General features: G+C 41.9%; 1 long non-coding RNA gene across 1 annotated transcript in view; it reads right to left on the bottom strand.

Annotated features, from left to right (window-relative positions):
* Positions 1-542: 542 nt before the first annotated feature.
* Positions 543-14941, bottom strand: part of LOC142071216 (uncharacterized) — a 61663-nt gene continuing 47264 nt past the window's right edge. Inside the window, exons 4-5 of the long non-coding RNA XR_012667268.1 lie at positions 7306-7544; positions 543-838 (exon numbers count right to left, since the gene is read on the bottom strand). This is a non-coding gene — a long non-coding RNA (uncharacterized LOC142071216). The remainder of the gene's footprint in view (positions 839-7305; positions 7545-14941) is intronic.

Raw genomic sequence — 14941 nt, forward strand, 5'->3', positions numbered from 1 at the left:
TTGAGCATGAGCTTTCCTGAGCTACAGCTCACTTCATCAGATCTGAGGGGACACCACTATTTACCTCTCTCCATTGTGAAAATGGACCATTGATTCCTACCCTTTGTTTCCTATCTTTTTTACTGAGGTGATCCTGAAAGCACTGCCAGGCACTCAAGGATCCTTAGGTTAATTTAACATTTGTTATCTTAATTGCCGTGCCTCTGTTTATAAACAAACTGTCTGCCCCAAGGGCAGAGCAGGGAGCAGCACAGAAGTCATCACTTTCCACACTCAAGGGATGTTGCAGTTAAGAGCTCTGTCTGGGGCTAGGGTGCGTACTATGAACAAACCTCCAGTATGAAACTCAGGGGTGGGGGTATGAAATGGTGCAGGAAGGCCTAGAGGACTGGAAGAAAGCTAATGTTATGTCAATATTTTAAAAGGATAACCAGGATGACCCAGGTAATTATAGGGCTTTCTGTCTGACGTTGATCCTGAGCAAAATAATGGAATAGCAAGCTGCTATAGGACTTTATTAATAAAGAATTAAAGGAGGCCAATATAATTAGTGACAATCAACAAGGGTTTATGGAAAATAGATCTTGTCAAATTAACTTGATTTTTTTATTGATGAGATTAAAAGTTTGGATGATACTTAGACTTCTGTAAGGTATTTGACTTAGTAAGAAACTACAAAGATAGAAAATCAACATGGCACACATTAAATGGCTAAAAACTGGCAGAGTTCTCCAAATGTAGTTGTAAATGGGTAATTATCACTGAGTGGGTGTGTTTCTAGTGTGGTCCTGTCAAGTGAACAGTTCTTGGCACTACACTTTACATTTTCATCAATGGCCTGGAAGAAAACAAAAATATAGTTACTGAGAAAGTTTGCAGATGACAAAAAAACTGGGGGAATGGTAAATAATGAAGATGACAGGTCACTTGATACAGAGAGATTGGATCACTTGGTAAGCAGGGTATGAGCAACCAATATGGGTTTTAATACAGTTAAGTGCAAAAAAATACATTTAGGAACAAAGAATACTGTCAGCAACTGAGTTGTGGGTGGTCTTGCCTAATGGTTGGAGCAACAGTCCAGCCTGCAACTTAGAGATGAATCCATACGGGGTGGGTCCTGGAGTGAAACCAAAGGTCAGAGCTAGGAATCAGAAGCTGAAGGGTAAGATGGAATTTCAGTCAGAAAAGCATAGCCAAGTGGTGGAGCCAGGAGTCAGAAGCCAGAGTGTTAACTGGACTCACAGTAAGGAGGCATAGCCAAGGGTCAGAGCTGGAAGCCAGAAGCCAGGCTGAAACTGGATGCTGACAGGAATAGCTAAAGGCTGGGGTTTGGGCAAGACTAGGGAAAGTAGCAAACAAGCTGCAAGCAAGGAGCACATGGAGTAGTCACTAGACTGCTGCTGCTACTGAGCTTAAGTAGCAGCGTGCTGACTCCTGCAGCCAGCCAATCAGGTAGTACAGTCAGACAGCTTCTATCAGGGCTCGTAGAGCTCATTAAGTTATTAGGAGACTGGCTCTTCTGCAAGCTGGCTCCTGACAAATGTAGATCATACCTACAGAATGGGGGACTATTCTGGGAATCAGACTGGAAAAGATTTGGGGGTCATAGTGGATAATCAGTTGAACATGAGCTCCCAGTAGGATGCAGTAGCTAAAAGGGCTGATGTGATCCTTGGATGCAAAAACTGTGGGCACTCAGGTAGGGACAGATTATATTATTGCTGTGTTTGGCCCTGGTGTGACCACTACCAGAATATTATGTCCAGTTCTGGGGTCCACAATTCAAGAAAGATATTGGAAGATTGAAAGGGTACAGAGAAAAGCTACAAGTTTGGTGAAGAGATTAGAATACATGTCTTATAGTGAAATACTCAAGGACTGCCATATGTTTAGCTTAACACAGAGAAAGTTAAGGAGTGATGTGATCACAGTCTGTATGAACCTACATGGGGAACAGAAATTTGATAAACAGAGGTTTCTTTAATTTAGCAGCCAAGCTATAACAAGGTCCAATGGCCAGCCAAGCTATAACAAGGTCCAATGGCCAGCCAAGCTGAAGCTAGACAAGTTCGGAGTGGCTATAGGGTGCACATTTTTTACAGTGAGGGTAATTGACTGTTGGAACAGCTCATAGAATCACAGGACTGGAAGGGACCTCGAGAGGTCATCTAGTCCAGTCCCCTGCACTCAAGGCAGGACTAGGTATTATCTAGACCATGCCTGACAGGTGTTTGTCCAACCTGCTCTTAAAAATCCTCAGTGATGGAGATTCCACAACCTCCCTAGGCAATTTATTCTAGTGCTTAATCACCCTGACAGGAAGTTTTTCCTAATGTCCAACCTAAACCGCCCTTGCTGCAATTTAAGCCCATTGCTTCTTGTCCTATCCTCAGAGGTTAAGAAAATTTTCTTCCTCCTCCTTGTAAAACCCTTTTATGTACTTGAACATGTACATGCCCCCTCTGTCTTCCAGACTAAACAAACCCAATTTTTTTTTCCCAATCTTCCCTTGTAAGTCATTTTTCTAGACCTTTAATAATTTGTTGCTCTTCTTTGGACTTTCTCCAATTTGTCCACATCTTTCCTGAAATGTGGCACCCAGAACTGGACACAATACTCCAGTTGAGGCCTAATCAGTGTGGAGTAGAGCAGAAGTATTACTTCTTGTCTCTTGCTTACAATACTCCTGCTAATACATCCCAGAATGATGTTTGCTTTTTTTGCAACAGCATTACACTGTTGACTCATATTTAGCTTGTGATCCACTATGACCCCCAGATCCCTTTCTGCAGTACTCCTTTCAAGGCAGTCATTTCCCATTTTGTATATGTACAACTTGTTGTTCCTTCCTAAGTGGAGTGCTTTGCATCTGTCCTTATTGCATTTCATCCTATTTACTTCAGACTATTTCTCCAGTTTGTCCAAATCATTTTGAATTTTAATCCTGTCCTCCAAAGGACTTGCAACCCCTCCCAGCTTGATATCTTCCGCAAGCTTTATAAGTGTACTCTCTATGCCATTATCTAAATCACTGATGAAGATATTGAATAGAACCGGACCCAGAAACGATCCCTACGGGACCCCACTTGTTATGCCCTTCCAGCATGACTGTGAACCACTGATGACTACACTCTGGGAACAATTTTCCTACCGGTTATGCACCCACCTTATAGTAGGTCCATCTAGGTAGTATTTCCTTAGTTTGTTTATGAGAAGGTCATGCGAGACAGTATCAAAAACCTCACTAAAGTCAAGATATACCAAATCTACTGCTTACCCCCTATCCTCAAGGCTTGTTGCCCTGTCAAGTCCATTCAATTGTGTGTAAATTTGGATTTACTATTTTGTGATGAAAATGCCAGTCTATGGCAAATGGCCTAAAAGCTGCACTGGAAGATCGTGGCCCATTACCACAAAATATTTCATCTGGAATTTCATGTATATAAATCTCCCCACTGTATTTTCCACTGAACGCATCCGATGAAGTGAGCTATAGCTCATGAAAGCTTATGCTCAAATAAATTTGTTAGTCTCTAAGGTGCCACAAGTACTCCTTTTCTTTTTACTAGATTATAAGCTTTGTAATACCTTATAAAAGACCTTTTGCATGAAGCATATTCCAGTTACATCATATTCACAATCAGCGCATTCGCAAAATCACAGAGTGCAACATCACAATAAGAATCTGTAGCTTCCAAATAGGGTACTAAATATGCATAGTTTTGAGCTTTCTTCAGTTAATTTTAGCTGCCAAAATCCCAAGGATGCATCCAATTTACTGAAATATTGTGCATTCGCAAATTGAGCCACAATCTCTTCTCTGGTTCTTAGTTTGAAACGTTCTCTTTTTATAGCATTATTAAGGTCTGTAAAGGGGCTAGCCAGGGCTCAACCCTTTCCAGGGCAGCGGGGAGCCACACCAGCTCACTACACACAGATGAGGATTGGGGAATTAGTTCGGCTACAGAAGTCTTCCCTGGCGGCTCTTGTGGGAGCAGAAAATAAGTACAGTTAGGCCAGGGCCCTAGGTCAGGGTGGGGCAATAATGACTCAGGCCCTCAGGCAGGGCCGCGCAATAATACTATAGCAGTAGCTATATAAACAGCAGTAATCCCTGGCCCTAGGTCAGGGCGGGGCAGTAATGAATCAGGAGCTCAGGCAGGGCTGAGCGGTAACAGTACAAACAGTAGTAAGCCCTGGCCCTAGGTCAGGGCAGGGGCATAATGAGTCAGGAGCTCAGGCCCTGAGGCAGGGCTGAGCATAACCGTAGGCCCAAGCCTCCAAACGGTTTGGGAGAGGGGGAGACTGCCACCCATGAGTTGGGTGGCAGGGGGACGCAGGCCCTCCCACTCCACTGCATCCCAGCCCGGGGCCCTAGCAGCAGCCAAAGACCCGCTGCTGTGTCATTGGGGATCCTGGCTGCAACACACTGACATGGGCTCTGGCAGTGCTACAGCCAGACTAGGGTCAGCTGTCCCCATGCTCCTTCCTGACTCCCCCTCTTGTGGTACCTGAGTCACGGTGGGGTCCTCTGGGGGGCCCAGCACCATGGGTTCCTTGGGGTACCGGGCGAGCGGCAGGCCTGGCAACTCCTCTGGGTAGCAGGCACAGGGCAAGCCAGGCCAGTCCTGGCATGCACCTTGGGCTGCAGGGACTTCCCAGTAACAGGCTAAGCTGGAGGTGTCTGGCCCTCTAATGAGCTCTGAGGCCGAGCCTTTATACTTCTGGGTTGCCGCCTGAGCCTCTGAGGGGCAGGCTCAGAGCTCCCTAGCTCCACCCACCCCAGCCTCTGGATGGGCTCTTCCCTCTCCGGGGCAGCTGGGAGCCACACCGCCTCACTACAAGGTCTCTCAGATCTAATCATATGTGTAGTAGGCAATTTTTTTTCTTCACTGTGGCTAGGGAGCTCACCCATTCCATTGGCTCCTCAATTTTTTGTATTTCTTGCATTACTTCCATCCTTGCGAGCTCAGCAGTGACTTTATCACATAATGCAAATGGCACCTTTCTACATGGATGGACAACTGGAGGGACCTGCTTGTTCATCTGGATAGTATGTGTGACATTTCACTCCATATTCTTTATGAAAATATACTTATGATATGAACATGACATAACTGAGATATACTTATGCAAGATGAGTCTTGTAAGGTATCATTGGAAAGGTTATTATTTACTGAATGTGATTATCCAATTTGTATGCATGTATCATTTCTGTATCTAAAGTTAGAAATATGGACTATGTAACAATTACAACTGGGTGTGTATTGGGAAGACACCCACCAAACAACAGGGCATCAGATTTGATGAGCCATAAGGAAGGAACAACAAAACCATGCAGATACTATTCTGTCTCCCTCCAGGGTGGCATCCAGGAACGTAACTGTGACACTATTAGGTCAGGTCGTCTTGTCACCTGATACTAAACATTACCTGGGACTTCTTGTAACTTTCCACTGGAAGGGGGTGTGTGTGTCAAGTTTGGGAAACAAAGGATTCCTGCCTTATGTAAATCCTATTTAAGGGTCGGGAGGAAGGTAAAGGGGACTCCTCCTTTCCATGGCCTATCTGCCCAAGAAGGAAGACTGCAAAAGCCACCAGAAAGGAAGGCAAGGCGGGACTCCAGACTGAGACAGGGAACTCTGAACCACAGAAACTTTGCAACCGGCCTGCAACAATATCTAGGGTGAGAAATACTATTTGTAACCAATTTCTTTAGTGAAACAAGCTTAGTTTGCGTGTTTGATTTCATTTGCTTAGTAATCTGCTTTGTTCTGTTTGTTACCCCTTCTACCACTTAAAATCTGCCTTTTATAGTTAATAAAATTTGTTTTATTATTAAACCCAGTTTTTGTAATTTCTAACGGGATGGGGGCAAAAAGTGTGCACACCTATCTCCACATTGAGGGAGGGGACAAATTTCATAAAACCTTTGGGTTTGTACCCCTTAAAAGGAGTGAGCACCAGAGTGTTGGAGCGAGTCCCTTAAACTGAGTCTTCCCAGAGCTGATCTGCAGCTGGGTGTGGCCCTGCCTGCATGTGTGTTAGAGGAGGCTTTAATAACCTGGCTCAGCAAGACAGGTTAAAGGGGGGCTATGCTGTCAGAACAGGTAGACTCTGTGGTATCTCAGCACATCAGGTGACACCCCAAAGGGCCCAAACCTGTCACAGTATGTTCACCATGCAAGTAACTCAATCCTTAAAACAGATCATGATATTCCTGAATGAGTATCTCATAGCCATGTTCAGTATGATCTTGTAATGAGAGCACCCATTTTACTAGATTGAGTTTTTCACAGATAGACAGGCCTAAAATTGGTGTCCTCCTTTGGCACTACAATGAACGGGAGCCTGTACATAGTGTTTTTATGGTTGACACTAGCAATGTACCTCCCCTTCACTGGTATATTTATTCCAGAATAACCAGTTACTTTTATTTTTGTTCGTCCCAGTTTTGGTCTTATTTTCAATCTCTCACAATCTTGATCGGACAGAATATTAACCTGACCTCCTGTGTCCAGTTTGAGTGGAATACTTGTTTTATTCACTTTCATAGGCAGTATCCAGTCACTCTCATCAGGTTTGCTTAATCCCAGCATGTCTATATAAAACTCTTCAACCAGGTTGTCTTCAACTGAATGTACTTGACTTTTCGGCATTTGGGATCTGCAGCATTTTTCAAAATGATTATTTTTCTCACTTTATAACAGTTTCCTAAAGGCAAAACACTTGATTGGGCCATACTGTGATCCACACCTTCCACATAACCATCTGTACCCAACCTCCCCTCTAGCAGTGGTTTTCATAGCAAGTGTTTCCACTTTTTGATTTGACCTTTTCTGGCTGTATTTTATTGTACTTAGTACATGGATAACCCCTGCTGGTGAATTCAGCTCTTTGGCTTATGCTTTCACAGTTTCTGCTGCCCTGCATAGCTGGAGAGCTATTTCTAAAGTTAAATCTCCTTCATGGAGCAGTCTCATTCTTAACACCTTAATTCTGTGAAATATTGCTCTGTGGGGTCATCAGTTTTAAGCATGCAAGTAAAAAATTTGTGTCTCTCAAATATCTCATTCCTTTTTGGTATACAATATTCTTCAAATTTAGTCAGCGTATAAATTGACTTCATGCTTTCACCTTCTTCAAACTTAGTTGTTATAAATATCCAATGCTTCCTCCCCAACAACATGCAAAAAGATGGATGATTTCACTTTATCATTTTTCTCCTCTGCCCCTACGTCTGCTAAATACAATTCCAATCACTGTTGGAATTTTTTCCAGTTCTCTGCAACACTGACTTACGATTGCAGACTGGATGGAGACTGCAACACATCCATTTCTGGCTTTTGTTCCTTCTTAAGATAATCAGGTGACTATTGTGCTCATAAAACACATACAAGAGGCTTTGTTCTTCTCTGTTTGCTGCTCCACATGCTCCCCTTTCCTCTGCTATCAGTTTCAAACACAGGAGTCAAGTTTAAAATTACTGCAGTCTCTTCCTCATTCAGCACTTCAGACATCATGTAATCATCTTGGGGTTCCTTTAATGACAAATCAGTGAATGAGAAAGGACTCAAATTTTTATTAAAAATAAGCTAAAGAGCTTCACTGCTACACTGTGTTCTCTACCCCTGCTTCCAGGGTACGTCTCAAAATTCATATATTGATAATACTGTCCTTATAAGGGAGCCCCTCCAAATTATAATCTTGCACAATCATTTCTCTACAAAAGGTAGGAGAGGGAGACGGACTAAGATAGTCTAAACAGAAAGGACTGTGTTAAGATCATGCCTGGTACACAAAACAGTGTGGGACAGAAATAATGAACCTAAATTGGTGTGTCAGAAATTAGGCCTAGTTGATGGACAAAATAAAGAGCAGAAGAACTATTGTTGAGGTTCTTACAGACTTTTGGGACAAAACTGTCTAGAAGCCGCATGACAACAACTGCTGGCTGGGAGTTGGACCAGAAGAAGCAAGCTTCACCATCATGACTGTCCTGTTCTCTCCTGGGACCATGGGCAGGGCCATCCCTAACCATATGCAAAGTACGCAGCTGCGTAGGGCACCAGGAAAAATTTCCTGGTGCCCTAAGCAGCTGCGTGCTGCTCCAGCCCCTGCTTCACCTCTTCCCCACGGCCCCCACCCATGCTCGGCCCCAGCCCCACCTCTTCCCACCCCTGCTCCACTCCAGCCCCCTCCGCTCCCCTGACGCACAGCCAGTGAGTGCTGAGGGGCGGTTTCCCCCTGGCCCCCCAAGCCCCAAGGCTGGGAGCCAGGGGAGCAGAGCAGAGTAGACTGGGGCTGGGTCACTCCACTTCCTGCCACCCCATGAGTATGGGGTTGGGCCCGCCCTGCACTCACTAGGAGGCAGGAAGTGGAGCGACCCAGCCCCAACCTGCTCCACCGGCTTGTGCTGGGGGGCGGTTTTCCCCCTGCCCACCCAAGCCTGCTCCTGCTCCCCTGTGGAGGCCTGGGGCCAGTCCCCCTGCTCCCGGAGAGGCCTGGGGCACCACACAGCACCCCCATGAGGGGGCTGCATAGGGCACCAAAATGGCTAGGGATGGCCCTGACCATGGGATCCACCATAACACTGTTAGGACTTCACTGTCCTGATTGTGAAAAAAATCCTGACTACTCTGGGCCAGAGAGTGGGACCTAGATGATACCACCACCTCTGCTGGCTCAGGTTGAATCCATAACACCACCTGGAATGTGAGACTTTGTTGCCCTCCAATCTATGTATCCTTTTCCTTCCCCTGCTCACTTCCTTTCTTTTCTATCCCTCTCCTTTTGCCATCTGTTTAAAAGAGTCTGTGGCTTAGCCAGTCAAGACTGTATATTTTGGAACATTGCTGTGAGTCCGTACCCAAAGAGGCAGCTAAAAGCAATGCTCTAAATAGTCCGATGCTCGTACAGTAAGACTGTGTGCCATGCCTGTGTCTTTCCAGCAGTGAGGTTGTAAGGAAAAGTCAACATCAGAGACAGAAGCTATATTTTCTTTTTCTTTTCTCTCCCGCTTGTGTGTGTTTGCCTTCTAGGAAACAGGATCGAATTTCAACAGCAGCTCCAGCCCATTCCAATGAACTGTTTCTGTGTTCCCCAAAAAGGACAATTATTACCATCTAAGAGACTCTGAAACAGGGTTTTTTCCTTCTAAAAATCTCTCTTCAGCTAAAGAAAAAGAGGGGTGTTGTTAAAATGGAAGTCCTTCTTAATACTTTACATTTCAAAAGCTTTAACTAATTTTCTTTCTTTTTCTGTAAGGTTTAATAAAACATTAAAAAGATGTTTAATACTTTTGCCATGGTATTAAGCTGAGGTCTCTATACTTGGAACCCTGAAACTTATTTAATATTGTACAGTGACAGGGTCATGTTAACACCTTTGACTCTTTGGGCCCATTTATTCCACTAAAATTAATACAACAGAGGGGTCTACGTTATACCAATAAAATAAAAAGCAGCAGGATCTTATTAAAGGGGATAAGACAAAATGTCACATTTTTTGTGAATACAAAAAGAATCAGGCAGTCAGTTATAGCTATAACATTCCATTCAGTTTCACATTCATTCACACGTTCGTTTGTACACGCACACAGGTCCTACAGCTGCTGTATAGTTACCAGTCCTGAACGTAGCTTGAGTTCATGGCTTGGGTTTGTAGCTTGTGGCGGCTAACTGGCCAGGAAAGCCGGGCACAAGGAAGAGCTGGCTCTCTGTTGGGCATGCACCGATGCCCTTCCATGTTGGCAGCAGAATGTTACCTTTCAGAGTCTTCCATCTCACCCATCCTTTTTGTAGGCTTTAGTTTGAATCCAGAGTCTATCGGTCTTGCTGTGTCACGCTGCCTCTGGGTCGGGTGTGATTGATCACCCGTCAGCTGCAGACATGACTTTCGGCCTAGGACCTGGCTTTGATGTTTCTTCAATTGTACTTTTGTTCTTTTCTTTTGAGGGTGGACTCCTCTTACTTTGTCAGGGCTGTTGTCTGCATCTTCAGCCATTGTGTGTTTACACTTTATTTCATTGGGACAGGCTGGGGCTGGAGGTTGATTCCATCATCCATACATACCTCATTCACACATCTAAACTACACTAATAAGATTACAGCAGGGTTTTGGAGAAATGAAGGTTGCAGCAAGCTTTTACAAAATGAAGTGAGCATTTTAAAATGGAGTTTGGGACAAGTTAAAATGGAGTTTGAGTTACAATATGGACAAGTGTAAGGAATGGCAAACAGTGAACAGAAGTTACAATAGAGACAAGTATAATGAATGACAAACAGTGAGCAGAAGTTACAATATTGAAACAGTGTAAGTTTCAGCAAGTTAAGCAGCAATTGGATTGAAAGTGAAACTCAATTAGCCAGTTATTGGGGTAACTGGTTTTATGAATTAATGTTGTTTCATTCATAAAATTTTGCTTATGAAGTTATATTAATAAAGTCAACAATTAAAAACAATTTAATTGATTAGTTCTACACCTAACACATGTTTGAGTGCTGTCAAAATAAAGTTCAGACATGGACACAATCATTGTGTGGTAGAGAAATTAAATACAGTGCCTGAAAAATGCTATATATATACATATATATTTTGCCATTTTGAATTTCCTCTCTGTGTCAACAATTGAATGATTTAGATTAGTTGCAGAAACAATCTCTTATGGTTAAATCTTATACCACTGAAGTCCTGTGAGAGCAGGATCAGATCCTTAGTTGTTATCACTGTAGCTTTCATCTGTCTGGTTTAAATGTCCTACTAACTGGAGTATTCATTAGCCATTAATCATTATCACTTTTAGTATTCATGTGAACATACACAGATAAGACCATGATAAGCACAGTAAAAATTTAGCCCAAAACATATATAATCATAGCACACTGATGGCACTGTAAATAGATATCACCATCAGTGTATGCCTAGTTTATGTTACAAAGGTGTTCACAGCCAGGTCCATCCTGTGTTCAATGAATTAAATGACAAAGCTCCCATGGACTTTGCTGTAGCATCAATTACTTGTAAATGGTAATTTGCAAGACTTTTTACACTAGTAGCCCCAAATTCTGATCAGTTACATGTTATAAGTCTGTAATAATTCCACTGTTCAGTACAGTGAAGTTACTCAGATTCACACCAGTGTAACTGAGAGCAGAATTTTGCTATAGTTTTGTAGGTTTTCAGTGGTAACATGAATTATTCTTCAAATATTTGCAGTATTTTTACAATTTTTTCTTCTTTGAGATGGTCTTATTATAAGATCAAGGCCTAAATTAACAATTTCTACAGTCAACAGTATATATATCCAACAACATATTTCTACTTCACATCAAAACAAGGGGCAAAGGTAGGTTTTGGTGGGTGGTATAAAATCAGCTGAAGAAGTGATGAAGAATTATATAGCAGAGAGGAACTGACTGGATCCCTTCATCATTTGCATTTGGACTTTCCAATACTTGTTGTTTTCTTTAAAGGTGTAGAATTTTTGTAAAGAAAGCATGGTCTGTATTTGGGTGCTAGCTGGGCTCTCTTAAAACTTGTCCACTTTTTACTCTTTTAACAAAGTTTTGTATTTGCATATTTAAAAACAACTGGTATGTAAAGAATAGCAACCTCAAAATCAAACATGAAATATGTCAGTTGATATAGGATTTATTCTTTAGACATCACAAAATGCTGTGCATATGATAAGTTATTGTATCTTTAAATAATATCTGAGAGTTATAGAGATAAAGGGTGGACAGTCTTAATCCATTTACTTTAAAGACAGTTGCATTTAATTGATTTCTTAAGTTTAGAGCACATCATGGCTTAGTTTAATGTGAGGAGAATATCTCCTATTTCAGGACAATGATCACTGCAAAAGAACTGTTTGACAGTATATGGACTTCATTTTTTACTCCAGCAATCTGATACTTTAACTAATGTAAAATATACTCAATATTCACCACTTCAGCAATATACCACATATAAAAAATAGTTGGAACTTCAGTCAGGATCAGTGACTAAGCCCGCTATTCATCTGATTTCTCTTCCTTAAAGGATGTTAACATTTCCTCACCCCATTTTACTGAAGTTAATTGAATTTCATAGAAATGTAGGGATGGAAGGTACCTTGAGAGGTCATCTAGTCCAGTCCTCCATGCTGAAGAAGTGGTGAGACTACCAAGACCACCCCTGACATGTGTTCTTCTAACATAGTCTTAAAAAAAACATCTGGTGATTCCATAACCTGCCTTGGTAACTTATTCCAGTGTTTAACTATGCTTATAGTTAGTAAGTTTTTCCTAATACACATCCTGAATCTGCCTTGTGCAGCCCAAGAGGATATAAAAAACAATGGATCACTGTCCTCTTTATAGCAGGCTTTACCATAATTGAAGATTGTTATCAGGTTCCCGTCAGTCTTTTTTCCCTTCAAGACTAAACGTGCCTAATTCTTTCAACCTTTCCTCATAGGTCATGTTTGAGGAATTTGAAACTCCTCAGAAGACTATATAATAGCTTTAAATAAAATCAGTATTTAGCACCATTGCTAAAGGAATGAAACAAGGTAAGAACAACATATCTCCTTAAAGAGAGAAATATGCTATATAGTTAGAAATATGTTATGTTTGATTGTAAGGCTGTTATTTTTCCATCACAATTGTTTACATACGACTTAGGTTTTAGTTTAACAACAATAATCCATTATAATGTCTTTTTGCTAGTGTATATACCTGGATATCCAGCTTTAGCTTAAAAATGGTATCACTCAACTGGATCAAAAATTTGAGGCCTGATTTTTATATAATATTCTATAAGCCGAAACATGTATCGCTTTGTGATTGTCAAGCTTCCAGGCTTCGTGGGAGTGCATTTCCAGGCTTCATGGCTGCAGGGGTGGCAATTTTTCTGAGAATTTTGAAGAAAACAATTTTTAAAAGACACAAATAAAAACAGAGTTTTACTTCTAGAGGGCCAGATTCTGATCACCTTCCTCAAGTTTGGGTAGCATCTTTATACCACTGTAGTCAATGGATCTATATGTGGAGTAAGATACTACTCAGCATGAGTTAGTATATCAGACTATGACCCCCAAATGAGCAATAGTTTGCGAAAAATCACTTTAAAATTTGGAGAAAATAATCACTGGAAACTGTAACTGTAAATCACCTAGGGGGATCTAAAACAGTAAGGTCCAGAGTCTGAGCTCAGTTACACGAGTATCAGTTTGGACTAACTCCATTGCAGTCAGTTAAGTTAATCTGGATCTGACCCCAGGAGTCTGAATATCATCAGTACTTAATATTTTTACTAAAAATCCAATGTGAACACTTAAAACAAATTTACTTTTCTGGGTAGATTTTTGAAATCTGCTCCCAGCAGCTCTCATTGAAAATATGACCACTAATGTAAGGACTAAAATGGGTAAGTTTTCTACAGAATACTTTCTACTTTCTGGTGGTGCTTACACTGAATTGGAATAAAGACAACATCAATATTTGCCAGTGCATTATGGGGCATGGACCAGTGGATGCTTCTGAAGGGAAGTGTTGAATTCTCATTCTTTCCTGTTTCCCTGGGCACGTCCACTTTTTAGCCAGCACCAACTACTTTTGCAGGAGTAATGGCCCTTTATTGCCTCCACCTGCCTCCTCCAGCATGAATGGAGTTACCACCTATTATGGTGCATGCTCACCACCCAAGCATCCCTTCACATCAGGGTGCAGTGTTGCTGGGAGCAATGTTACTGCACTGTTGCTGCTGGTGCATGCCTGGTGAAGACGCTCTATGCTGACAGGAGGGCACTCGCCTGTCAGCATCATTATTCCACCTCTGTGAGAGGTATGGCAGCTATGTTGGCGGGAGAACATCTTCTGCTGACATAGCACTGGTGAGCAGCACTTGGGTCACTGTAACTTGCGTTGCTCAGGGGGGTGACCTTTTCAAACCCCTGAGTGACATAAATTAGATCAACTTAAACGATAGTGTAGACCTGCCCTCAGAAGCAACTAATTAACATTGATCTCAGGCAAGATAGTAGAGTTGCTGATATGGGACTTGATCAATAAAGAATTATAGGAAGGTAATATAATTAATGCCAATCAACGTGGGTTTATGGGGGACAAAAATCCTGTCAGACTAACTTGATATCTTTTTTGATGAGACTACACATTTGGTTGATAAAGATAATGGTGTTGCTGTAATAGACTTCTGTAAGGTTTTTGACCTGGAACCACATGACATTTTGATTAAAAAACTAGAACGATATAAAATTAACCCAGAACACATCAAACAGATTAAAAACTGGCTAACTGACTGGTCTCAAAATATAATTGTAAATGGGGACTCATCATTAAGCAGGTGTGTTTCTAGTGGCATCCTACAGGGGGTCAGTTTTTGGCCCTATGCAATTTAATATTTTCATCAATGCCCTGGAAGAAAACATAAAATCATCACTGATAAAGTTTGCAGATGACACAAAAATTGGGGGAGTGGTAAATAATGATGTGGAGAGGTCATGGATAACAAGGATTCTGAATTGCTGGCAATCTGGGCACAAGCAAATATACATTTCAGTACAGCTAAATGTATATGTATACATATAAGAACGAAGTATATATGCCATACTTAGAGGATCGGGGACTTTATCCTGGGAAGCAGTGACTCTGAAAGAGATTTGGGGGAGGGGTGGGAGTGGATAAACATCTGAACATGAGCTCCCAATGACTAAACTATGGCAAAAAGGGCAGATGTGATCTATGGATACATAAATAGGAGAATCTTGAGTAGGAGTAGAGAGGCTATTTTACATCCGTATTTGCCATTGGTGCAACCACTGCTGGAATTCTGCATCCAGTTCTGGTGTCCACAATTCAAGAAGGTTGTGGATAAATTGGAGAAGATTCAGAGAAGAGCTGTGAGAATGATTAAAGAATTGGAAAACATGACTTAT

The sequence above is a fragment of the Caretta caretta genome, chromosome 2 (genome assembly GCF_965140235.1).
Source record: "Caretta caretta isolate rCarCar2 chromosome 2, rCarCar1.hap1, whole genome shotgun sequence".
In the NCBI taxonomy this organism is placed as follows: Eukaryota; Metazoa; Chordata; order Testudines; family Cheloniidae; genus Caretta; species Caretta caretta.